Source organism: Schistocerca gregaria, chromosome 6 (assembly GCF_023897955.1).
Source record: "Schistocerca gregaria isolate iqSchGreg1 chromosome 6, iqSchGreg1.2, whole genome shotgun sequence".
In the NCBI taxonomy this organism is placed as follows: Eukaryota; Metazoa; Arthropoda; class Insecta; order Orthoptera; family Acrididae; genus Schistocerca; species Schistocerca gregaria.
The window spans coordinates 280,254,023-280,266,291 of NC_064925.1; positions in this window are offsets into that span (position 1 = coordinate 280,254,023).

Here is a 12,269-nt window from a genome sequence, read left to right on the forward strand (position 1 = left end):
ATTTGACGACTTGGACAGGGCGTGGTGAAACAATACCAAGGCTGCCACGATAATCTGATTTTATCTCAATGGACTTCTTCGTATGTTGTTACATTAAAGACACAGAATTTACTCCTCCGCTTTCGGGAAACAACGACGAGCTGTGGCAATGGGTAATTCAAGCACTTAGAACCATACATCAGGACTTGCTTCATAGGATTTGGCAGGAAACTGATTACAGATGGGACTTTCGTCGTGTAACGAAATGTATCCACATTGAACAGTTGTAAAATAAACTTGAAGATATACAACACATATTTTTCACAAATAAAGTTTACTTTCCTGTTACTAAGTTACAAATACTTTAATGTATAAAGATTCTGGTGTGTATATTCCACATCACCTAAACCACTCAAACAAACTTGGTACGCACATAAGTTCACAATCCCTGTAGGATAAGAATAACTTCCATATTACACTTCAGCAGTTATGACGTCATAGTAAATGAGACGGGTGAAATACTGCGGCATCATGGCTGACGTTTAAATTTCTTACTTCTGTCCAACTGACATTACTCGGAACAAAATTTGCAGACACATTCACATATGTCGCTGAAAGTATCCTATAAAATTATATCATGGACAAGTAATAATTCAGGAGTTTTTGTTTTGGAGTCTTCAGTCTTGTGTGTAGTTTGATATGGTCCGCCATAAACTCCTCTCCTTTAACACCCTTAGTTTTTTGCTACATGTTTTCCCATCTCTGTCTAGTACCATGGAAGGTATACCTTGATGTCTTAACAGTTGTCCTACCATACTGCCCCTTCTTGTTTCCAGTTTTTCCATATATTTCTTCCCACCCTGATTCTCCGTAGAACCTCCTCATTCCTTTACTTACCAGTCCTCCCAATTTTCAACATTCCTCTGTAGCACAACAGCTTCAGTTCTCTACCGGTTTTTCCACATAACATTATCCACTACCATTCAATGCTGTGCTCAAAACATACATTCTTCCTTCAATTAAGGCCTACGGTTGATAGTGTTAGATTTCTTTTGGCCAGGAATGGTCTTTTCGTACTGCTAATCTGCTTTCAGTGTTCTCCTTGGTTCGTCCGTCATGGTTATTTTGCTGCCTATGTAGCAAAATTCCTTAATTTCATCTATTTGCTGATCACCAACCCTCATGATAAGTTTCTCGCTGTTCACATATCTGCTACTTCCCTTTACTTTCGTCTTGTGTTGATTTACTCTCAGTCCTGATTCTGTACACGTTTGACAGTTCATTAGATTCAGAAGATCCATTAATTCTTCTTCACTTACACTGAGGACAGCAATGTCATCAGCGAATCGCATCATCGATATCCTTCCACCTTGACATTTAATTCCACTGTTGAACACTTTCTTTTATTTTAGTCATTGCCTCTTAGATTTGTAAATTGAAGAGTAGGGATGAAAGACTACATCCCTATCTTACACTCTTTTTAATCTGTTTCGTTCATTCATCTACTCAAGTTAACAGATCATTATTGTTGTTCACCGAACTATTTTAACACACAGACTGTTGTTTATTCCCTATTAGTAATGTGGACATTCAAACAATGAAGCATACGAAATTGGTAAACTTTTTAAAACATTCAAGGTGATTTTTACATGCTATTTTATTCTTCTCTTTTCTATGTATGGTTTTCAAAATTTTAGTAACCACCTTATCTATATATCTCGAATAGATGAAAGTTGCGGGTCTATGTTCCGAAGTTTCCCATGGTTTTCCTCTAGAATGCCTTCACTCTTATTTATTCCATCTTGCCTCTTGTACGTATCGTGCACTACCCGACTCCCGCTATAGCTTACCCTTATTTTGCTCAGAATTTCGAAAATCGTGCACCATTTTATACTGTAGAACTTTCTCCGACAGAACTGCCTCTCTGGTGTCGTTGGCTATCACAGAGCCAAAATGATCGTCTTATAACACGTGCTCAGTTTTCTTTTCCATCCCTCTGTATATTATTGTTGTCAACAAGTTGAATGGATGAGCTATTCGGGAGATATGAAGTCTTATACACGGAAAAGCGTAAAAATCTGCCATATGTGTGCAAGACGTGGATTTGATACGAGCTCTATTGGCAACACACTTTTCAGGTGGTATCTACCTGCAAAATTATATCATCGTAACACACAGATCAAGAAATACATCATAAACACTGAGCTGAGTGAAGAACTGCCGCATCATACATGACGTTTAAATTTATTACTTCTTTGCTTTGAAATCTATTCGGCAGACAGTATTCACATATGCCGCTGAATGTAACTGCACGAATATATCATTATACAGGGTGTTTCAAAAATGACCAGTATATTTGAAACGGCAATAAAAACTAAACGAGCAGTGATAGAAATACACCGATGTTGCAATATGCTTGGGACAACAGTACATTTTCAGGCGGACAAACTTTCGAAATTACAGTAGTTACAATTTTCAACAACAGATGGCGCTGCAAGTGATGTGAAAGATATAGGAAGACAACGCAGTCTGTGGGTGCGCCATTCTGTACATCGTCTTTCTGCTGTAAACGTGTGCTGTTCACAACGTGCAAGTGTGCTGTGGACAACATGTTTTATTCCTTAGAACAGAGGATTTTTCTGGTGTTGGAATTCCACCGCCTAGAACACAGTGTTGTTGCAACAAGACGAAGTTTTCAACGGAGGTTTAATGTAACCAAAGGACCGAAAAGCAATACAATAAAGGATCTGTTTGAAAAATTTCAACGGACTGGGAATGTGACGGATGAACGTGCTGGAAAGGTAGGGCGACCGCGTACGGCAACCACAGAGGGCAACGCGCAGCTAGTGCAGCAGGTGATCCAACAGCGGCCTCGGGTTTCCGTTCGCCGTGTTGCAGCTGCGATCCAAATGACGCCAACGTCCACGTATCGTCTCATGCGCCAGAGTTTACACCTCTATCCATACAAAATTCAAACGCGGCGACCCGTCAGCGCCGCTACCATTGCTGCATGAGAGACATTCGCTAACGATATAGTGCACAGGATTGATGACGGCGATATGCATGTGGGCAGCATTTGGTTTACAGACGAAGCTTATTTTTACCTGGACGGCTTCGTCAATAAACAGAACTGGCGCATATGGGGAACCGAAAAGCCCCTTGTTGCAGTCCCATCGTCCCTGCATCCTCAAAAAGTACTGGTCTGGGCCGCCATTTCTTCCAAAGGAATCATTGGCCCATTTTTCAGATCCGAAACGATTACTGCATCACGCTATCTGGACATTCTTCGTGAATTTGTGACGGTACAAACTGCCTTAGACGACACTGCGAACACCTCGTGGATTATGCAAGATGGTGCCCGGCCACATCGCACGGCCGACGTCTTTAATTTCCTGAATGAATATTTCGATGATCTTGTGATTGCTTTGGGCTATCCGAAACATACAGGAGGCGGCGTGGATTGGCCTCCCTATTCGCCAGACATGATTCCCTGTGACTTTTTTCTGTGAGGACACTTGAAAGACCAGGTGTACCGCCAGAATCCAGAAACAATTGAACAGTTGAAGCAGTACATCTCATCTGCCTGTGAAGCCATTCCGCCAGACACGTTGTCAAAGGTTTCGGGTAATTTCATTCAGAGACTACGCCATATTATTGCTACGCATGGTGGATATGTGGAAAATATCGTACTATAGAGTTTCCCAGACCGCAGCGCCACCTGTTGTTGACAATTGTAACTACTGTAATTTCGAAAGTTTGTCTGACTGAAAATGTACTGTTGCCCCAAGCATATTGCAACAAACGGTGTATTTCTATCGCTGCTCGTTTAGTTTGTATTGCCGTTTCAAATATACCGGTCATTTTTGAAACACCCTGTACGACACATACTTCAAAAGCTATGACGCCATAAACACTGAGATGCGTAAAAAAAAAAAAAATACCGCATCATGTTTCACGTTTTAATTTATTACGTCTTTACTACAACTGTCTGCAACAATTTTTGCAGACAGCATTTATTTATTCGTCTAAAAAGCGTTCGATAAAAGATAGAATGAAAAGAGCAGGTTAAATATATTAAAATTAATGTATGGAAAAAGAACATAGATACAATGTGAGGTAAACAGTGCATACAATAGTAGTTATGTATAAACCGATAACAAACACTATATTCACTAATGCGCCAGAGAAACTGGTAGAGACATGCGTGTTCAAATACAGAGTTATGCCAACAGGAAGAATACTGCGCTGTAGTCGGCAACGGCTATATAAGGCAAGTGTCTGGATAAGTTGTTAGATTGGATACTCCTGGTACAATGGCAGACTATCAAGATGTAAATAAGTTTCAACGTTGTGTTTTAGTCGGCGCACGAGCGATGGGACACAGAATCTCCGAGGTAGCGATAAAGTAGGGATTTTCTTGTATGACCATTTCACGAGCGTACAGTGAAATCAGGAATCCCCAAATCTCCATCATCGGTGAAGCCGGAAAAAAATCCGGCAAGAACGGAACCAACGACGACTGATGATAATCATACAGCGTGACAGAAGTGCAACTCTTCCGCAAATAGCTGCAGATTTCAGTGGTGGGCCTTCAAGCCATTAACTTATGTCAGCGTACTAACAATTCAACGAAACATTGACACTGGAATGTTTGGAAATATGCTGCCTGGTCGGACGAGTCTCGTTTCAAGTTGAATCGAGCAGATGGACGTTTACAAGTATGGAGACAACCTCAGGAATCCATGGACCGTGCATATCAGCAGGGACTGTCCAAGCTGGCGGAGGCTGTGTTATGGTATTTTAGGGTGTGCACTTGGAGCGATATGGGACCCCTGACACTTCTAGATACGACTCTGGGTGGTGACACGTACGTAAGCATTTTGACTGATCACATGCATCCATTCATGTCCACTGCGCATTCGGATGGTCTTGGGCATTGCAGGCAGAACAATGAGACACCTCACACACCAGGAATTGCTATAGAGTGGCTCCAGGAACACTTTTCTGAATTTAAACATTTCTGCTGGCCATCATTCTCCCGAGACATTAACGTGATTGAGCATATCTAGGATGCCTTGTAACGGACTGTGGGTGTTTAGGTAATGCTTCCTAAACGTCAGCACGCTGTCCAGCATAATGCCTCGATATTTTGGGTTGTGACAGTGCTACAACTCGAAGACATCCCATACGACTTTTAATTTTCTGCTGTCGTCTTTGTTTTGTAGATTAAAAGCGCATACTTGAGTTTAAGCGGAGAGAATCCAACGGAATTGGATCCAGACAGGCTGAGGACGAAGTGTGTTTGAATTCCTAAGGTACCAAACTGCTGAGGTCATCAGTCCCTACACTTACACACTACTTAAACTAACTTACGCCAAGGACAATACACACACCCACGCCCGAGAGAGGACTCGAACCTCCGCTGGGAGGGCCCGCGCCATGCACGGATGGCGCCTCAAACCACGCCGCCATTCTGAGCGGCAGAGGACGAAATGTACAGAAGGGGCAAGAGGAGGAAATGGACATACAGGGAAAAAAAGAGTGATATGGACAGAGAGATGGTTAAAAAGAGATGAACAGAGAGAATGGAGGGGAGATTGGCATGGAGATGGGGAATTCGAGGGGAACAGAGGCAGAAAGCTTGAATGGACTGATACTGAAGTAGCAATATTAGGTAATACACGACTGAAAATGACATACAAACCCATGGCGCCCTCCACCGGTAATGCTGGAATTCAATATGGTGTTGGATCACCCTTAGCCTTGATCACAGCTTCCACTGTCTCAGGCATACGTTCAGTCAGGTGCTGGAAAGTTTCTTGTGGAATGGCAGCTCATTCTTCATGGATTGCTACACTGAGGAGAAGTATCGATGTCGTTTGCTGAGGCCAGGCACGAAGTTGGCGTACCAAATCATCTCAAAGGGGTTCTACAGAACTCAGGTCAGGAGTCTGTGCAGGCCAGTCAAGGGACGTTATGGTCGTGTAACCACTCCGCCACACGCCGTGCGTAATGAACAGTTGTTCGATCGTGTTGAAAGATGCAGTCGCCATTCCCGAATTGCTCCCCATCAGTGGAGAGAAAGAAGGTGCTTCAAACATTAGTGTAGGCCTGTGCTGTGATAGTGCCAAGAAAAACAGCAAGGCCCGCTGCCACCCTCCATGAAAAACACGACCACACCATAACACCACCGACTCCGAATTTTACTATTGGCACTACACACGCTGGCATATGACGTTCACTGGGCATTCGCCCTACCCACACCCTGCCATCGGATCGCCACATAGTGCACTGTGATTCGTCACTCCACACAACGTTTTTCCACTGTTCAATCGTCCAATGTTGGCGCTCATTACACCAAGCCAGGCGTCGTTTGTCATTTACCGGCGTGATATGTGGGTTATGAACAGCCGCTCGACTATGAAATTCAAGGTTTGTCACCTCCCGTCATAGTACTTGCAGTGTATCCTGATGCAGGTTAGAAAGTGATGGACTGGATAGATCTCTGCCTATTACACATTCGACCCTTTTCAATTGTCGACGGTCTCTGTCAGTCAACAGACGAGGTCAGCCTGTACGTTTTTGTTCTGTACGTATCCCTTCACGTTACTACTTCACTATCACATCGGAAACAGTGGACCTAGAGATGTTTAGAAGTGTGGAAATCTCGTGTACAGACGTATGACACAAGTGATACCAAATCACTTGACCACGTTCGAAGTACGTGAGTTCTGCATTGCGCCCAATTCTGCTCACTCTCACCGTGTATAATGACTACTGACGTCGCTGATATGGTCTAGCTGGCAGTAGGTGGCAGCAAAATGCACCTAATATGAATGACGTATGTTTTCGGGTGTGTCCGGATACTTTCGATCACATGGTGTACATATATATAGTGAGTGTTTTATACCTTACCTCTCTCCATGTATGTCTCTAAAGGTTAAGATCAGGCTACGCACCATCTACCAGTTTATTTCGGTTGGCCCTTCTTCTGGTGAAATGCGAGATCCTTTAATTATTCTCGTGGGCTCCATCTTGTCTCCCATCCTTGAAACATGTCTTCAACGTGTTTGGTAATTTTAACTACAAACCTTGTAGAAATTCTTGTAATTTAATGTTATGTCATATTCACCAAACAGGTGTCTCTCTCAAAGCTGATATGTACCAGCGTGAAGTATTTCTGTCTCTTTACTTGATCTTTTTTTAAGTTTTGGTGTAAAAATAGCCTGTGTATGTCAAGTTTCATTACCGCGACCACCTGTCGAGAGGCTATTATATAAAGACCTACAGATGCACAGGCAGCTGCGACACGTAGATCATGAGAGTCAGTGTGCTTCTGAAAGGCACCGACAGGGATGAGGAGCCATTCCGACTCCAGCGCCGTGGCCAGCTGCGCTAGGTATCTCGGTTGAAGACCCGTGGCGCTTACAACACGAATTAGTAGGTCCCATAGATTCTCGATTGAGCTTAAATCAGAAAAATTTGGTGCGCAAGGGAATACAGCTACTCATCCTGGTGCACTTAAAACCAGTCACACACATTGCGAGCTGTGTGATACGTAGCGATGTTTTGCTTTTATATGTCATGGTGTCGAGGGAAAACGAACTGCATTTAGGGATGTACAGTGTACCAAAGCATAGATATCTACTTCTGTTGATCCATTGTCCGTCCCAGAATGACGAGATCACCAAAGAATGCCGCGAAAACATACCACAGACCGTTATGCTCTCTCGTCCGGCCTGGGTACTTCTGACAACTGGAGCAGGACATTTGTCATCTGTTCGCTGGAGCACTCATTCTCCATTGACTGGCACCTGTCGCCACTCAGCAGTGGACGTCTAGTTGCGTTATTGGAGTGTCAGTTCTATCCTTCGTCGAAGATGAACAGCAGTCAGCATGGGTGCATAAGCCACCCGTCTGCTGCGTAGCCGATCACAGCAAAGTTTGCTGAACTGGTGGTAGCCGTTTGGTTCATCTAGGCAGTCATTAGCTGTACAGTAGCGCTTTAGTTGCCTCCATGCTCGTTTTTGATAACGCCATTTTGCCTTGCATGGTACACTTTAACCACGACAGCAAGCCAACAGTTCATAAACTAAGCCGCTTCGTATATACTTCCGCCCTTAGCCCGTAATCCAATCTTCGTGCCCCTTTGGACGTAAAATAGATAGCTAGGTCTGCTCATTACGTAAACGACTGCGCCGTTTTCCCTGTCCCCCTTACTCGTTTTAAATACCCTGCTAGTGACACCACCCACCGTCTGTGAGTGGTTATTGCACGTTGATCTCGAACGTGGGCGGTGGTCACATTAACGTGAATGGACCGTGAGGAATCTCAAGTGTAGGGGAGCGTCTCTAAAAGGCCTCTGGTTTGTATATATGAAGGAAACTAACTTAGTACACGTGTTCGCAATCATAATAAATAGTAAAATATACCTTCCATTGTAATCGAAAATAAATGAGATTCTGTTTTAATTCGACCAACCATTAGTCATTATGTAATATCACAATATGGCTCATTACATGATGTAAAAAATGACGCAACTAATTAATCTCAGCCCCAACAACCGCATGCCTGTAGGAGCAAAATGGGTCTACATATTTCGTTTTCATTCTTATGCGCACGCCCTCTGTCCTGATTTCCATTTTGCACCCTTCTTGAAAGTGTGTGGTCAAGTGTGAATGATTTGAATGCAATAGCAGAGAAACCAGAGAAGTGGTGGGTTTCCTAATCTTCTACGAACCTAAACAGTGTCGGTGGTGGCCACAGAGCAAGTCAGGAGGGCTTGGCCAAATATGAGTAAAGCAAAACGTTTTCCTACCAGAGGTTGGTCGTGGGCCTCCCGCACGATCTAGTGCGGGTGTGGGAGCTCCGTGCTACGGTTACAGCTGAGTTCTTCTGAAGACAGCTAAGCGACCAAACGTTACCATTCAGGTACTAATTACAATTCATCGTTCAGTTAATTAGTGTCATAATAGTGTGATTTCCGTCAGGCGCGAGCATGCAGTCTATAAATTCGAAGTGCAGTCCAAACCTTAAAAGTTACTCTCTGCCATATTATTTTATTTCTGCGGGACATTTTAAACTATCAATGAAAGCGTATATTCGGCAAGATGAATCGATTTGATTGCAAGCGCTTGACGCAAAGTTATGCTGTCACCAAAATCCTGTTCGATTCCAGCCACGATGTGCATACAATTCTTCCCACTAACAAATGCTGTCGAGATTTTGTTTTTGCCGTGTGAGTGAGTGCATGTGAATGTCTGTGTTACAAACTTGAGCAGTGATGAGGTGCCCACTAGATTTTCTCACCCCACAGGACACAACAGGTTAAGGCCAACGTGGTTTGTGATTCTCGTATGGGAAAGCCATAGGACCATATATAAATGTACCAAGAATGTTTTGTCTATCTATTAAATACAAAAAGATTACTGTTAACATGCGAAATATTAGTCCTAAATAAATATTTTATCATTTGAAGCTGTTTGCGTGACCTTTTTCTATTTTTAATACATTTGAAAATAGTGTTACATTTGTAGTATTGATGATTACGCTCCTAAAATCCAAGGTGCTTCGCTTAAGTTTAGCTAACTGTACATAGCTTTCTCTGACTGCCCCATAGAATACCATAGCGTTATCCGTTGTGACCTTAACAAATTCAATCAGCGAAGGAATTGTTTCTACAATTTATATGGGCCTAAATCTACTTCAAATAACGGGAAAAGCTATTCAGAGAAGGTTAGGTCGCCAAAGAAAAATAAGATCGAATGTGGAGAAGATATGCCATCGACGCAGGCTGGAACAAAAGAAATAATAATAATCAAAAGAAGCTTCTGCTAGTGGAAGTAAGTAACCCTTCATAGGCTGCCATTCAATGAAAGTATGAAGGCCAGTGGCGATTTGCAATTCGATAAATATAAGGAAACAGACACATTGTATAATCTATGAAGTCTGTGAAGTAACCACCTACGTAATAATAAAAAGAAATCTTACGTAAATAGACACGGGTCAACCGGTTTCCGTTGATTTTCTGCAATACTAAGGGTGGCAGTAGTGAGACGTCGAAATTGTATAGGTTTGAGAAGTCTTAGTCTTTTTCGAATCTGATTCTGTGCCCGCAAAATTCTAATGCAAATATGCTCTAACTCGTACAGGCGGGCATGCCGAAAAGTTACGCCTCCCAATTTTTTATTCTGTTTCGAATATCGGCTGAAGTATTACACGTCATACATATTACTCGATCTACTTGAGGATTTCGCTGACGCAAGTTGCAACCCTCTGTCGCTAGAGCGCTCCAAATTGTTGCGTGTAAAACGATGGTGTGTTGCTTAGCTGTGTTCGTGCGTGGGAAGAAGCGTGCTGTAATTGACTTTCACTACTTCGAAAGAGTTTGTTCACACATTGAGAACCATCTCTTTAAGCATGACACGAGAGCTGCGACATATGCAACAATTCGACAGCCTTCGATTCACTGTCGTCAACCATTCTCGATACAGTCCCGACTTGGCCCCATTCGAATTTTGTCTGTTTCCAAAACTTAAACAACACTTTCGAGGACTTCACTTTGACAGTGATGAAGAGGTGGAACCAGGGATGGCGCTGTGGCTCGTCCACATAGTCAAACGTCCTACCCTTATTACGGTATCATCAACATGGTCTTTCGTTGGGAGGAATGTGTTCGTCGCCAGTGTGACTGTATTGAAAAACATGTCATGAACAATAAAGATCTAGAATGTTATTAAAGTTTGTTTTGAATATTTTTAGCATGGTGCAGCAGAGTGAGCAACTGTGAAATTTAATTACATTAAATTTCAGCCTCCAGTTACATAAGCAAAGAAACTTTACGTAGGATTCGGCTATAATAATATAGCCTTTTTCAGAAATCTCACAGTATAAAATTAAAATTAAAAAATGCCAGATTTTGGTTTTGTCAAACTTTAAATGTTATTACTACAGTACATAGTGATATGACTGCGTCACTTCTACTAATGTTTTGCCGATAGGCCACACAAACGGGCCAGAAAGGTGGGCCGCGGCCGCTGAGTAGTAACTGGGCACCGCGGGCAGCGACGCAGCGAGCTCAGCTGGTGTTTGCGCGCATGCTGAGTTGTCAGCGGGACGGAATGTCATACTTAACGGCCCGGGTTCGAGTCCCGGCTGGGTCGGAGATTTTATTTGCTCAGGGACTGGGTGTTGTGTTGTCCATATCACTATCATTTCATCCCCATCGACACGCAAGTCGCAAGACTTGCCCCAGGAGAACGGACTTCCATTATGGAAAATAGTTTATTACAATAGTTTGGACTAATAGTGGCATTAAAACCTTACGGCACTGATATTACCATTCCATAAAAAGCAGAAAACATATAACAAGTGTATTGTACATACATAACATTATTTGTTACTACAGCTAATAATGTGACTGGCAATTAATTCATAACAGCTGAAGATACAGTTCTATGAGAGGCAAATGACGTTAAATAACATAAAGGAACCTTTTAATAAGAAAATACCATAACTTAAGAGTAACAGTGTTAAAATATGTGGAACTTAGTTAAGAATTAACGCCTGAAAATGATAATAAGAACAATTTTCTCATATAGCTTAGCGTTTAGATGTACAATAAGTGAACAGCAGTTATTATATAAGAAAAATAGTAGGCTATATGTCATAGTCAGCTACTGACGTAGGTAGAAGATCATATAAAGTAATGGATTTATCGGATAATAGGTGAGTGCAGCGCCATAAAACATTATGTAGACAGTATAACCAGTGGAGGTATATGCAAACTACATGAATCTTTTAAATATAAATATACCATTTGATGTGTAACAAATTGTGAAATAGCATTGAACATAGGTTAGTGTATTAAATCCGCAGTGTGTAATCGGGGAATATCCGAAACTGCTAATAAGAACAAAAAATCTGTATGTCGTGGCCAGGTATTGACGTGGGTAATAAGCAGTATACAATATTATATTTAACGGTTTAATAAGTAGTACCTACGGGCATACCATGCCACAAGTTATTATAAAGGTAATTATAAGAAGTCATGTGCATTCAAAATTTACGAACTTCGTAATTAAGAGATACACCATTTGACGTGTATCAATTATGGAAAAGCCTTACACTTACAGAAAATAACAACGTCTACGTGAAATGAGTATGTAAAAATAAAGATAAAAGGTCACTGGCATCATCATGATATACGAAGCAAGGGCTGAAATGCTTTTAAGAAGTTCTTATTTTTCAACTGCGATTGGTCATTAAGCCAGTTGCCTTTATCGTAAAGG